The sequence below is a fragment of the Balaenoptera borealis genome, assembly GCF_965194805.1.
Source record: "Balaenoptera borealis genome assembly, chromosome: 4".
NCBI lineage: Eukaryota > Metazoa > Chordata > Mammalia > Artiodactyla > Balaenopteridae > Balaenoptera > Balaenoptera borealis.
Window position 1 is genome coordinate 50,846,689 of NC_138861.1, and position 14,658 is coordinate 50,861,346.

Consider the following 14,658-nt stretch of genomic DNA (forward strand, 5'->3'; position numbering starts at 1 on the left):
TTCAAAACTATGTTGAATAATAGTGGTGAGAGTGGGCAACCTTGTCTTGTTCCTGATCTTAGTGGAAATGGTTTCAGTTTTTATCCACTGAGAAAGATGTTGGCTGTGGGTTTGTCATATATGGCGTTTATTATGTTGAGGTAAGTTCCATCTATGCCAACATTCTGGTGGGTTTTTATCATAAATGGGTGTTGAATTTGTTGAAAGCTTTTTCTGCATCTATTGAGATGGTCATATGGTTTTTATTCTTCAATTTGTTAATATGCTGTATCACATTGATTGATTTGCGTATATTGAAGAATCCTTGCATTCCTGGGATAAACTCCACCTGATCATGGTGTATGATCCTTTTAATGTGATTTTGGATTCTGCTTGCTAGTATTTTGTTGAGGATTTTTGCATATATGTTCATCAGTGATACTGGCCTGTAGTTTTCTTTTTTGTGACATCTTTGTCTGGTTTTGGTATCAGGATGATGGTGGCATCATAGAATGAGTTTGGGAGTGTTCCTCCCTCTGCTATATTTTGGAAGAGTTTGAGAAGGATACGTGTTAGCTCTTCTCTACATGTTTGATAGAATTTGACTGTGAAGCCATCTGGTCCTGGTTGTTTGTTGGAAGATTTTTAATCACAGTTTCAATTTCAGTGCTTGTGATTGGTCTGTTTATATTTTCTATTTCTTCCTGGTTCAGTCTCAGAAGGTTGTGCTTTTCTAAGAATGTGTCCATTTCTTCCAGGTTGTCCATTTTATTGGCATATAGTTGCTTGTAGTAATCTCTCATGATCCTTTGTATTTCTGCAATGTCAGTTGTTACTTCTCTGTTTTCTTTTCTAATTCTACTGATTTGAGTCTTCTCCGTTTTTTTCTTGATGAGTCTGGCTAATGGTTTATCAATTTTGTTTATCTTCTCAAAGAACCAGCTTTTAGTTTTATTGATCTTTGCTATCGTTTCCTTCATTTCTTTTTCATTTATTTCTGATCTGATCTCTATGATTTCTTTCCTTCTGCTAACTTAGGGTTTTTTTTGTTCTTCTTTCTGTAATGGCTTTAGGTGTAAGGTTAGGTTGTTTATTTGAGATGTTTCTTGTTTCTTGATGTAGGATTGTATTGCTATAAACTTCCCTCTTAGAACTGCTTTTGCTGAATCCCATAGGTTTTGGGTGGTCGTGTTTTCATTGTCATTTGTTTCTAGGTATTTTTTGATTTCCTCTTTGATTTCTTCAGTGATCTCTTGGTTATTAAGTAGTGTATTGTTTAGCCTCCATGTGTTTGTTTTTTTTACAGATTTTTTCCTATAATTGATATGTAGTCTCATTGTGTTGTGGTTGGAAAAGATACTTGATATTATTTCAATTTTCTTAAATTTACCAAGGCTTGATTTGTGACCCAAGATTTGATCTATCCTGGAGAATGTTCCATGAGCACTTCAGAAGAAACTGTATTCTGTTGTTTTTGAATGGAATGTCCTATAAATATCAATTAATTCCATCTTGTTTAATGTATCATTTAAAGCTTGTGTTTCCTTATTTATTTTCATTTTGGATGATCTGTCCATTGGTGAAAGCAGGATGTTCAAGTACCCTACTATGATTGTGTTACTGTCGATTTCCCCTTTTATGGCTGTTAGCATTTGCCTTATGTATTGAGGTGCTCCTATGTTGGGTGCATAAATATTTACAATTGTTATATCTTCTGCTTGGATTGATCCCTTGATCATTATGTAGTGTCCTTCTTTGTCTCTTGTAATAGTCTTTATTTTAAAGTCTATTTTGTCTGATATGAGAATTGCTACTCCAGCTTTCTTTTGATTTCCATTTCCATGGAATATGTTTTTCGATCCCCTCACTTTCAGTCTGTATGTGTCCCTAAGTCTGAAGTGGGTCTCTTGTAGACAGCATATATACGGGTCTTGTCTTTGTATCCATTCAACCAGTCTACGTCTTTTGGTTAGAGCATTTAATCCATTACATTTAAGGTAATTATTGATGTGTATGTTCCTATTCCCATTTTCTTAAATGTTTTGGGTTTGTTATTGTAGGTCTTTTCCTTCTGTTGTGTTTCCTGCCTAGAGAAGTTCCTTTAAAATTTGTTGTAATGCTGGTGTGGTGGTGCTGAATTCTCTTAGCTTTTGCTTGTCTGTAAAGGTTTTAATTTCTCCGTCGAATCTGAATGAGTTCCTTGCTGGGTGGAGTAATCTTGGTGTAGGTTTTTCCCTTTCATAAATTTAAATATGTCCTGCCACTTCCTTCTGGATTGCAGAGTTTCTGCTGAAAGATCAGCTGTTAACCTTATGGAGATTCCCTTGTATGTTACTTGTTGTTTTTCCCTTGCTGCTTTTAATATTTTTTCTTCATATTTAATTTTTGATAGTTTGATTCATATGTGTCTTGGTATGTTTCTCCTTGGATATATCCTGTATGGGACTCTCTGCGCTTCCTGGACTTGATTAACTATTTCCTTTCCCATATTAGGGAAGTTTTCAACTATAATCTCTTCAAATATTTTCTCAGTCCCTTTCTTTTTCTCTTCTTTTGGGATCCCTATAATTCGAATGTTGCTGCGTTTAATGTTGTCCCAGAGGTCTCTGAGACTGTCCTCAATTCTTTTCATTCTTTTTTCTTTATTCTGCTCTGCAGTAGTTATTCCACAATTTTATCTTCCAGGTCACTTATCTGTTCTTCTGCCTCAGTTATTCTGCTATTGATTCCTTCTAGAGAATTTTAAATTTCATTTATTGTGTTGTACATCACTGTTTGTTTGCTTTTAGTTCTTCTAGTTTCTTATTAAACATTTCTTTTTTTTTTCTCCATTCTGTTTCTAAGATTTTGGATAATCTTTACTATCAATACTCTGAATTCTTTTGCAGGTAGGCTACCTATATCCTCTTCATTTGTTTGGTCATGTGGGTTTTTACGTTGCTCCTTCATCTGCTGTGTGTTTCTCTGTTTTCTCATTTTGCTTAACATACTGTGTTTGGGGTCTCCTTTTTTCAGGCTGCAGGTTCGTAGATCCCGTTGTTTTTGGTGTCTCTCCCCAGTGGCTAAAGTTAGTTCAGTGGGTTGAGTAGGCTTCCTGGTGGTGGGGACTAGTGCCTATGTTCTGGTGGATGAGCCTGGATCTTGTTTTCTCGTGGGCAGGTCTGCATCCGGTGGTGTTTTGGGGTGTCTGTGACCTTATTATGATTTTAGGCAGCCCCTCCGCTAATGGGTGGGGTTAGGCTCCTGTCTTGCTAATTGTTTGTCATAGGGTGTCCAGCACTGTAACTTGCTGGTCGTTGAGTGGAGCTGGGTCTTAACATTGAGGTGGAGATCTCTGGATGAGCTTTCGCCGTTTGATATTACGTGGAGCCGGGAGGTCTCTGGTGGACCCATGTCCTGAACTTGGCTCTCCCACCACAGAGGCACAGGCCTGACACCCGGCCAGAGCACCAAGACCCTGTCAGCCACACTGCTCAGTAGAAAAGGGAGAAAAAAAGACCAAAAGAAAGAAAATAATAAAATAAAATAAAGTTATTAAAATAAAAAATAATTATTAAAAATAAATTTAAAAAATTAAAAAATAATAAAAAGGGAAAGGAAGAAAGAAAGAAGAGAGCAACCTAACCAAAAAACAAATGCACCAATGATAACAAGTGTTGAAAACTATACTAGAAAAAAAACAAAAACAAAAAAACCCGACAGACAGAACCCTAGGACAAATGGTAAAAGCAAAGCTATACAGACAAAATCACACAAAGAAGCATACACATACACACTGACAAAAAGAGAAAAAGGAACAAAATGTATATGTCTTTGCTCCCAAAGTCCACCTCCTCAATTTGGGATGATTCGTTGTGTAATAAGGTATTCCACAGATGCAGGGTACATCAAGTTGAATGTGGAGATTTAATCCGCTCCTCCTGAGACTGCTGGGAGAAATTTCCCTTTCTCTTCTTTGTTCGCACAGCTCCTGGGATTCAGCTTTGGATTTGGCCCCGCCTCTGTGTGTAGGTCACCTGAGGGCATCTCTTCCCTCCCAAACAGGAAGGGGTTAAAGGAGCAGCTGATTCAGGGGCTCTGGCTCACTCAGGCCGGGGGGAGGGAGGCTCACTCAGGCCGGGGGGGAGGGAGGGGTGCATACTGCGGGGCGAGCCTGTGGCAGCACAGGCTGGCGTGACGTCACAGTAGCCTGAGGCGGCCATGTGTTCTCCCAGGGAAACTGTCCCTGGATCACGGGTCGCTGGCAGTGGCGGGCTGCATAGACTCCCAGGAGGGGAGGTGTGGATAGTGACCTGTGCTTGCGCACAGGCTTCTTGGTGGAGGCAGCAGCAGCCTTAGCGTTTCATGCCCGTCTCTGGGGTCCACACTGATAGCCGTGCTTGTGCCCATCTCTGGGGCTCGTTTAGGTGGTGCTCTGAATCCCCTCTCCTCGTGCACCCCATAACAATGGTCTCTTGCCTTTTAGGCAGGTCCAGACCTTTTCCCGGACTCCCTCCGGCTAGCTGTGCACACTAGCCCCTTCAGGCTGTGTTCACACAGCCAACACCAGTCCTCTCCCCGGAGTCTGAGCTCCGAAACTGGAGCCTCAGCTCCCAGCCCCCGCCTGCCTCGGTGGTTGAGCAGACAAGCCTCTCGGGCTGGTGAGTGCTGGTTGGCACTGCTCCTCTGTGCGGGAATCTCTCTGCTTTGCCCTCTCTCCCCCTGCTGCTGTGCTCTCCTCCGTGGCTCTGAAGCTTTCCCCCCAACCCCCGTCTCCACCAGTGAAGGGGCTGCCTAGTGTATGGAAACCTTTCCTCCTTCACAGCTCCCTCCCAGAGGTGCAGGTTCCATCCCTATTCTTTTGTCTCTGTTTTTTCTTTTTTCTTTTGCCCTACCCAGGTACATGGGGAGTTTCTTGCCATTTGGGAAGTCTGAGGTCTTCTGCCAGCGTTCAGTAGGTGTTTTGTAGGAGTTGTTCCACATATAGATGTATTTCTGATGTATTTGTGGAGAGGAAGATGATCTCCACATCTTACTCTTCCGCCATCATGAAGGTCTCCCCTCACATTTTCTTTATCCATTCGTCTGTTGATGGGCATTTAAGTTGCTTCCATGTCCTGGCTATTGTAAATAGTGCTGCAGTGAACATTGGGTTCCATGTGTCTTTTTGAATTATGGTTTTCTCTGGGTATGTGCCCAGTAGTGGGATTGCTGGATCATATGGTAATTCTATTTTTAGTTTTTTAAGGAACCTCCATACGGTTCTCCATAGTGGCTGTATCAATTTACATTCCCACCAACAGTGTAAGGGGATTCCCTTTTCTCCACGCCCTCTCTGGCATCTATTGTTTGTAGATTTTTCGATGAGGGCCATTCTGACTGGTATGAGGTGATACCTCATTGTGGTTTTGATTTGCATTTCTCTAATAATTAGTGATGTTGAGCAGCTTTTCATGTGCCTCTTGGCCATCTGTATGTCTTCTTTGGAGAAATGTCTATTTAGGTCTTATGCCCATTTTTGGATTGGATTGTTTGTTTTTTTAATATTGAGCTGCATGAGCTGTTTATATATCTTGGAGATTAATCCTTTGTCCGTTGATTTGTTTGCAAATATTTTCTCCTATTCTGAGGGTTGTCTTTTAGTCTTGTTTATAGTTTCCTTTGCTGTGCAAAAGCTTTTAAGTTTCATTAGGTCCCATTTGTTTATTTTTGTTTTTATTTTCATTACTCTAGGCAGTGGATGGAAAAAGACCTTGCTGTGATTTATGTCAGAGAGTGTTCTGCCTATATTTTCACCTAAGAGTTTTACGGTCTCTGGCCTTACATTTAGATCTTTAATCCATTTGGAGTTTGTTTTTGTGTATGGTGTTAGGGAGTGTTCTAATTTCATTCTTTTACATGTAGCTATTCAGTTTTCCCAGCACCACTTATTGAAGAGACTGTCTTTTCTCCATTTTATATTCTTGACCCCTTTGTCATAGATTAGTTGACCATAGGTGTGTGGGTTTATCTCTGGGCTTTCTATCCTGTTCCATTGATCTATGTTTCTGTTTTTGTGCCAGTACCATATTGTCTTGATTACTGTAGCTTTGTACTATAGTGTGAAGTCAGGGAGTCTGATTCCTCCAGCTCTGCTTTTTTCCCCTCAAGATTCCTTTGGCTATTTGGGGCCTTTTGTGTCTCCATACAAATTTTAGATTTTTTTTCCTAGTTCTGTAAAAAATGCCATTGGTAATTTGATAGTGATTACACTGGATCTGTAGATTGCTTTGGGTAGTATAGTCATTTTCACAATATTGATTCTTCCAATCCAAGAACATGGTATATCTCTCCATCTGTTTGTGTCATCTTTGATTTCTTTCATCAGTGTCTTATAGTTTTCTGAGTACAGGTCTTTTACCTCCTTAGGTAGGTTTATTCCTAGATATTTTATTCTTTTTGTTCCAATGGTGAATGGGATTGCTTCCTTAATTTCTCTTTCTGATCTTTCATTGTTAGTGTATAGGAATGCAAGAGATTTCTGTGCATTAATTCTGTACCCTGCAGCTTTACCAAATTCATTGATTAGCTGTAGTAGTTTTCTAGTGGCATCTTTAGGATTCTCTATGTATAGTATCATGTCATCTGCAAACAGTGACAGTTTTACTTCTTCTTTTCCAATTTGTATTCCTTTTATTTCTTTTTCTTCTCTGATTGCCATCGCTAGGACTTCCAAAACTATGTTGAATAATAGTGGTGAGAGTGGACATCCTTGTCTCATTCCTGATCTTAGAGGAAATGCTTTCAGTTTTTCACCACTGAGAATGATGTTTGCTGTGAGTTTGTCATATATGGCCTTTATTATGTTGAAGTAGGTTCCCTGCATGCCCACTTTCTGGAGAGTTTTTATCATAAATGGATATTGAATTTTGTCAATAGCTTTTTCTGCATCTATTGAGATGATCATATGGTTTTTATTCTTCAATTTGTTACTGTGGTGTATCACATTCATTGATTTGTGTATATTGAAGCATCCTTGCATCCCTGGGATGAATCCCACTTGATCGTGGTGTATGATCCTTTTAAAGTGCTGTTGGATTCTGTTTGCTAGTATTTTGTTAAGGATTTTTGCATGTATATTCATCAGTGATATTGGCCTATAATTTTGTTTTTTTGTAGTATCTTTGTCTGGTTTTGGTATCAGGGTGATGATGGCCTCATAGAATGAGTTTGGGAGTGTTCATTCCTCTGCAGTTTTTTGGAAGAATTTGAGAAGGATGGGTGTTAGCTCTTCTCTAAATGTTTGGTAGAATTCACCTGTGAAGCCATCTCGTCCTGGACTTTTGTTTGTTGGAAGATTTTTAATCACAATTTAAATTTCATTACTTGTGATTGGTCTGTTCATATTTCCTATTTCTTCCTGGTTCAGTCTTGGAAGGTTATACCTTTCTAAGAATTTGTCCATTTCTTCCAGGTTGTCCATTTTATTGGCATAGAGTTGCCTGTAGTAGTCTCTTATGATGCTTTGTATTTCTGCAGTGTACATTGTAACTTCTCCGTTTTCATTTCTCATTTTATTGATTTGAGTCCTCTCCCTCTTTTTCTTGATGAGTCTGGCTAAAGTTTTATCAATTTTGTTTATCTTCTCAAAGAACCAGCTTTTAGTTTTATTGATCTTTGCTATTGTTTTCTTTGTTCTATTTCATTTATTTCTGCTTTGATCTTTATGATTTCTTTCCTTCTACTGACTTTGGGGTTTGTTTGTTCCTCTTTCTCTAGTTCCTTAACAGTAAGGTTAGAATTTTATCTGAGCTTTTTCTTGTTTCTTGAGGTAGGATTTTATTGCTATAAACTTCCCTCTGAGAACTTCTTTTGCTGCATCCCATAGGTTTTGTATTGTCGTGTTTTCGTTGTCATGTGTCTCTAGGTATTTTTTGATTTCCTCTTTGATTTCTTCAGTGATCTCTTGGTTATTTATTAACGTATTGTTTAGCCTCCATGTGTTTGTGCTTTTTACGTTTTTTTCCTGTAACTGATTTCTAATCTCATAGCATTGTCGTCAGAAAAGATGCTTGATATGATTTCAGTTTTCTTAAATTTACTGAGGCTTGATTTGTGACCCAAGATGTGATCTATCCTGGAGAATGTTCCATGTGCACTTGAGAAGAAAGTGTAATCTGCTGCTTTCAAGTGGAATGTCCTATAAATATCAATTAAATCTATCTGGTCTATTGTGTCATTTAAAGGTTGTGTTTCCTTATTAATTTTTTGTCTGGATGATCTGTCCATTTGTGTAAGTCAGTTGTTAAAGTCCCCCACTATTACAGTGTTACTGTTGATTTCCTCTTGTATAGCTGTTAGTGTTTGCCTTATGTATTGAGGTGCTCCTATGTTGGGTGCATATATATTTATAATTGTTATATCTTCTTCTTGGATTGATCCCTTGATCATTATGTAGTGTCCTTCCTTGTCTCTTGTAACATTCTTTATTTTAAAGTCTATTTTATCTGATATGAGTATTAGTACTCCAGCTTTCTTTTGATTTCCATTTGCATGGAATATCTTTTTCCATCCCCTCACTTTCAGTCTGTATGTGTCCCTAAGTCTGAAGTGGGTCTCTTGTAGACAGCATATATATGGGTCTTGTTTTTGTATCCATTCAGCAAGCCTGTGTCTTTTGGTTCGAGCATTTAATCCATTCACATTTAAGGTAATTATCAATATGTAGGTTCTTATTACCAGTTTCTTAATTGTTTTGGGTTTGTTTTTGTAGGTCCTTTTCTTCTCTTGTGTTTCCCACTTAGAGAAGTCCCTTTAGCATTTGTTGTAGAGCTGGTGTGGTGGTGCTGAATTCTCTTAGCTTTTGTTTGTCTGTAAAGCTTTTGATTTTTCCATCGAATCGGACTGAGATCCTTGCCAGGTAGAGTGATCTTTTTTGTAGGTTCTCCCTTTTCACCACTTTAAATATATCATGCCACTCCCTTGTGGCTTGTAGAGTTTCTGCTGAGAAATCAGCTGTTAACCTTATGGGGATTCCCTTGTATATTATTTGTCATTTTTTCCTTGTTGCTTTTAATAATTTTTCTTTGTCTCTAATTTTTGTTTGATTACTATGTGTCTTGACGTGTTTCTCCTTGGCTTTATCCTGCCTGGGACTGTCTGTGCTTCCTGGACTTGGGTGGCTATTTCCTTTCCCATGTTAGGGAGTTTTCGACTATAATCTCTTCAAATATTTTCTCTGGTCCTTTCTCTCTGTCTTCTCCTTCTGGGACTCCTATAATGAGAATGTTGGTGCATTTAATGTTGTCCCAGAGGTCTTTTAGGCTGTCTTCATTTCTTTTCATTCTTCTTGTCTTTATTCTGTTCCATGGCACTGATTTCCAACACCCTGTCTTCTAGGTCACTTATCTGTTCTTCTGCCTCAGTTATTCTGCTATTGATTCCTTCTTGTGTAGTCTTCATTTCAGTCCTTGTATTGTTCATCTCTGTTTGTTTGTTCTTTAATTCTTGTAGGTCTTTGTTAAACATTTCTTGCATCTTCTCGATCTTTGCCTCCATTCTTTTTCCAAGGTCTTGGATCATCTTTAGTATCATTATTCTGAATTCTTTTTCTGGAAGGTTGCCTATCTCCACTTCATTTAGTTGTTTTTCTGGGGTTTTATGTTGTTCCTGCATCTGGTACATAGTCCTCTGCCTTTTCATTTTTTCTGTCTTTCTGTGAATGTGGTTTTTCTTCCACAGGCTGTAGGATTGTAGGTCTTCTTTCTTCTGCCATCAGCCCTCTGGGATGCATGTATCTTTTTGAATTATGGTCTTCTCCAGGTGTATGCCCAGGAGTGGGATTGCTGGGTCATATGTTAGTTCTATTTTTAGTTTTTTATGGAACCTCCATACTCTTCTCCATAGTGGCTGTATCAGTTTACATTCCCACCAACAGTGTAAGGGTGTTCCCTTTTCTCCACACCCTCTCCAGCATTTATTGTTTGTAGATTTTTTTGATCATGGCCTTTCTGACCAGTGTGAGGTGATACCTCATTGTAGTTTCGATTTTCATTTCTCTAATAATTAGTGATGTTGAGATCTTTTCATGTGTTTGTTGGTCATTTGTATTTCTTCTTTGGAGTAATGTCTATTTAGGTCTTCTGCCCATTTTTTATTGGGTTGTTTTTGTTTTGATATTGAGCTGCATGAGCTGTTTGTATATTTTGGAGATTAATCTGTTGTCAGCTTCTTCATTTGCAAATATTTTCTCTCATTCTGAGGGTTGTCTTTTCATCTTGTTTTTGGTTTCCTTTGCTGTGCAAAAGCTTTTAAGTTTAATTAGGTCTCATTTGTTTATTTTTGTTTTTATTTTCATTACTCTAGGAGGTGGGTCAAAAAGATCTTGCTGCAATTTATGTCAAAGAGTGTTCTGCCTGTGTTTTCCTCTAAGAGTTTTATAGTGTCCAGTCTTACATTTAGGGCTTTAATCCATTTTGAGTTTATTTTTGTGTATGGTGTTAGGGAGTGCTCTAATTTCATTATTTTGCCTGTAGCTGTCCAGTTTTCACACAGGCATGTTTTTAACATGGTATGCTTAAGAAGAAAAGCCATGTTACTCAGCTCTCTCAAAGCTCTTGAAAATTGGCCAGATTCCAGTCTTTTGGGAAACAACCACCACAACTATAACAGCACCAACAACTTTTCAGTGTCCCCTATAGCTTCAGGTAGGTGGTATTTTCCATTCTCCATAGATGGAGTAACTGAGGGGCACCGAGAGATTCAGCAGTTGTCTGAAATCTCCCAACAAGCTGAAAATGGAGCCCCAGATGACAGCCAAGTTTCCTGCCCTGAAAGTGAAGAGAGCGACCTAAAAAATAGGATTAGATTTGAAAGAGCATATATGCTTTCCAGGGGCTTATCTGAACTGTGTCTCCTCTCTGAGCGTCTTTGAGTTTACCCATCATAAGTAATATCATGACCTCTTCCTCAAGTTATTCAAAAATGCATTTGTTCTCCATAATAGAGAGAGAATCTCCAGCCAAATTATATTCTAATGTATCATAACCTTGAACCCAGGGACCATTATTGCATTGCTGACTAGGTGGCTTCTGAATACATTATTATTCTGCCAGGGTTTGTGTCAGCTTTGTAAAGAGGCAGATTACCCAGCTTGTCTCCAATATTGTTATGTTTATGGACTTTTTGGGGGGACGGGAAAAAATAAAAAGGGGAACAAGAATGAGTACTTGGGTATAATCTGCTCTTGTGACTGGATAAGTGTTAGCAGTCCTATGAGCCTTCATTCCTGCATGAATAGATATAGTTGTGCTGAAAATGGGTGTGTCTCTGACACAGGGGTCCCTAACCCCCAGACCATGGACCAGTACCGGTCCACAACCTGTTAGGAACCAGGCCGCACAGCAGGAGGTGAGTGGCGGGCGAGCAAGCGAAGCTTCATCTGCCGCTCCCTATCACTTGTATTACCACCTGAACTATCCCACTTCCCTCCCCCTGTCTGTGGAAAAATTGTCTTCCACAAAACCAGTCCCTGCTGCCAAAATGTTGAGGACCGCCGCTCTGACAGAACTGTATGTTTCCAGTTGGGGGAGGTGTTGTAAGTTGTAGAAGGGCCAAAGAAACTCAAGGGGGTAAGTATTTTAAATACTGGAGGTAAAAGACCTATACTATGAAAACTATAAGACATTCATGAAGGAAATTTAAGATACAAAGAAATGGAAAGACAGCCTGTGCTCTTGGATCAGAAGAATTAATATTGTTAAAATGACCATACTATACCCAAAGCAATCTACAGATTTAATGCAAGCCCTATCAAAATACCCATGACATTTTTCACAGAACTAGAACAAATAGTCCTGAAATTTATATGGAACAACAAAAGACCCCAAATTACCAAAGCAGTCCTGAGAAAAAAAAGAACAAAACGGGTGGTATCACCCTCCCTGACTTCAGACTATACTACAAAGCTACAGTAATTAAAGGAGCATGGTGTTGGCACAAAAACAGACACATAGATCAATGGAACTGAACAGAGAGCCCAGAAATAAACCCTCCCACCTGTGGTCAATTAATCTATGACAAAGGAGACAAGAATATACAGTGGAGAAAAAATAGCCTCTTCAATAAGTGGTGCTGGGAAAACTGGACAGCTACACTTAAAAGAATGAGATGAGAACACTTTCTCACACCATATACAAAAATAAACTCAAAATGGATTAAAGACCTAAATGTGAGACACCAAACCATAAAATTCCTAGAAGAAAACATAGGCAGAGCACTCTTTGACATAAATCATAGCAATATTTTTTTGGATCTATCTCCTAAGTCAAAGGAAATAAAAACAAAAATAAACAAATGGGACCTAATTAAACTTAGAAGCTTTTGCACAGCAAAGGAAACCATCGACAAAATGAAAAGACAACCTATGGAATGGGAGAAAATATTTGCAAATTATATGACCGATAAGTGGTTAATATCCAAAATATATAAATAGCTAATACAACTCAACATAAAAAAAAAACAAAACCCAAACAACCTGATTAAAAATTGGGCAGAAGACCTAAATAGACATTTTTCCAAAGAAGACATATGGATGGCCAACAGACGCATGGAAAGATGATCAACATGGCTAATTATCAGAGAAATGCAAATCAAAATCACAGTTATATATCACCTCACGCCTGTCAGAATGACTGTTGTCAAAAAGACCACAAATGACAAATGTTGGCAACACTGTGGAAAAGGGGAACCCTGTACACTGTTGGTGGGAATGTAAATCGGGGTAGGCACTGTGGAAAACAGTATGGAGTTTCCTCAAAAGACTAAAAGTAGAACTACCATGTGACCCAGCAATTCTACTCCTAGGTATATCTCTGGAAAAAATGAAAATACTAATTCGAAAAGGAACATGCACCCAATGTTCACAGCAGTGTTATTTATAATTGCCAATATATAGAAGCAACCTAAGTGTCCATCAATAGATGAATGGATAAGGAACATGTAGTATAGATATATAATGGAATATTAGCCACAAAAATGAATGGAATTCTGCCATTTGCAGCAGTGTGGATGGACCTAGAGAATATAATGCTTAGTGAAATAAGTCAAACAGAGAAAGACAAATACCATATGATATCACTTATATGTGGAATCTAAAAAACCCCACACGAATGTAGATGGACATATGTAACAAAACAGAAACAGACTCACAGATATAGAAAACAAACTAGTGGTTACCAGTGGGGAGATGGAAGGGGGAGGGGCAAAGTCGGGTTATGGGATTAAGAGATACAAATTACTATGTATAAAACTGATAAGCAGCAAGGATATATTGTATAGCACAGGAAATTATAGCCATTATTTTGTAATAATTTATAATGGAGCATAATCTGTTAAAATACTGAACGCTATGCTGTACATCTGAAACTAATATAATATTGTGAGTCAACTATAAATCAACTTAAATAAATAAATAAATACATAAATAAACACATAAATAAATAAATAATTCTGAATTTCCAAGTTTCCCCTGGCCTGAAGGAGTTGTCAGTTATCTACCCAGTGACTTGGACATGGAGAGGAGTCCACAATGCTTGATACTCCAGACCCTTTTTTATATGGAGAAAAAAACACTAAAAATTATTCTTCCATTTTAATTTGAAAGTCTGGATTCAAGATTCCTAGAAGAGGCAATCAAAGGAAAGCATAAAATGACTTACTGGTGAGAAATATCTTCTTCCACTAGAACTGGCTGGAGCCAGTCAGTAAGTGAAGCCAACAAATGAAGTAGTGAATGCTGCATTGCAGTTACCCATGCTATGCTAAATCACCTATCACCATAGCATCTGGATCCTTCGCCAGTGAATCTGCATTAGCCAGACCCCAGACACTGCATTACTAATGTAATGCATTAAATGGTCCCCTAGTGGCTGCACAGAGGGAGTGTTCCTTCCCAAATACCTTCTTAGTGCCAAGGAGGACTAAGAAAGGGGTGGGGATGGCAGATGGAATCCAATTTACTATTGGACAGAAACCTCACATTATCCCTTGCCAGCTTGGCAATGTCATCATTTGGGATCCATGAGTCCTCAGGCATAGATCCTAAAGCAGTTTTCATCCATGGGGAGGAAACTTGGCAGGCCTAGGGAAAATGTTTTTCTTTGTCTGGAGGCCAGAGTGGCTGGATTGGGTATTTCAATGCCTGAGTTTGCTAGATTATCCCTCAGTCCTGCCTAGTAGTACATTTTGACTGTGTAGACTCTGCCTGTATGAAACTAAGAGGAAAAGCTGCTTCCCCACCAATGCTGTTCTTGCCAACTTCTCTCTTCACATGTGAATTTGCCCCCTTGGGGACTTGTGTGTTCATGACAAGGTGAATGTCACTTTGATAGGGAGAATGTGATGTCCTTGTCCAATAACTTTGGAAACATCCCTGTGCCACCTTCCCTGTGGAAAGCAATAGTTTATTACCGACCAATTAGGAAGGATGAGCATTGTATCTTCACGAAGGATGATAGATGGTTAGAAGAAGTAACTGGAAGGAGAACAAGAAAAGGCATAAACTCTTTCTTTTCTTTTTGTTTCTTCTTTGCCAAGTTGAAGGTTCATGTTGCAAAGGCAGGGCAGTGGGAAGATCACCCGGCTGGGTGATCGGAGACATTCATTTGAATCTCTTCCTGACATGAGCTTGCCGGGTGACTCTGAACTAGCTCCCTAACCATT

The 14,658-nt window shown here is 38.9% G+C and overlaps 1 long non-coding RNA gene across 1 annotated transcript in view; it reads right to left on the reverse strand.

Annotated features, from left to right (window-relative positions):
* Nucleotides 1-784: 784 nt before the first annotated feature.
* The window catches only part of LOC309628318, a 519,843-nt gene continuing 505,969 nt past the window's right edge, over nt 785-14,658 (reverse strand). Inside the window, exon 2 of the long non-coding RNA XR_014244414.1 lies at nt 785-2,387. This is a non-coding gene — a long non-coding RNA (uncharacterized lncRNA). The remainder of the gene's footprint in view (nt 2,388-14,658) is intronic.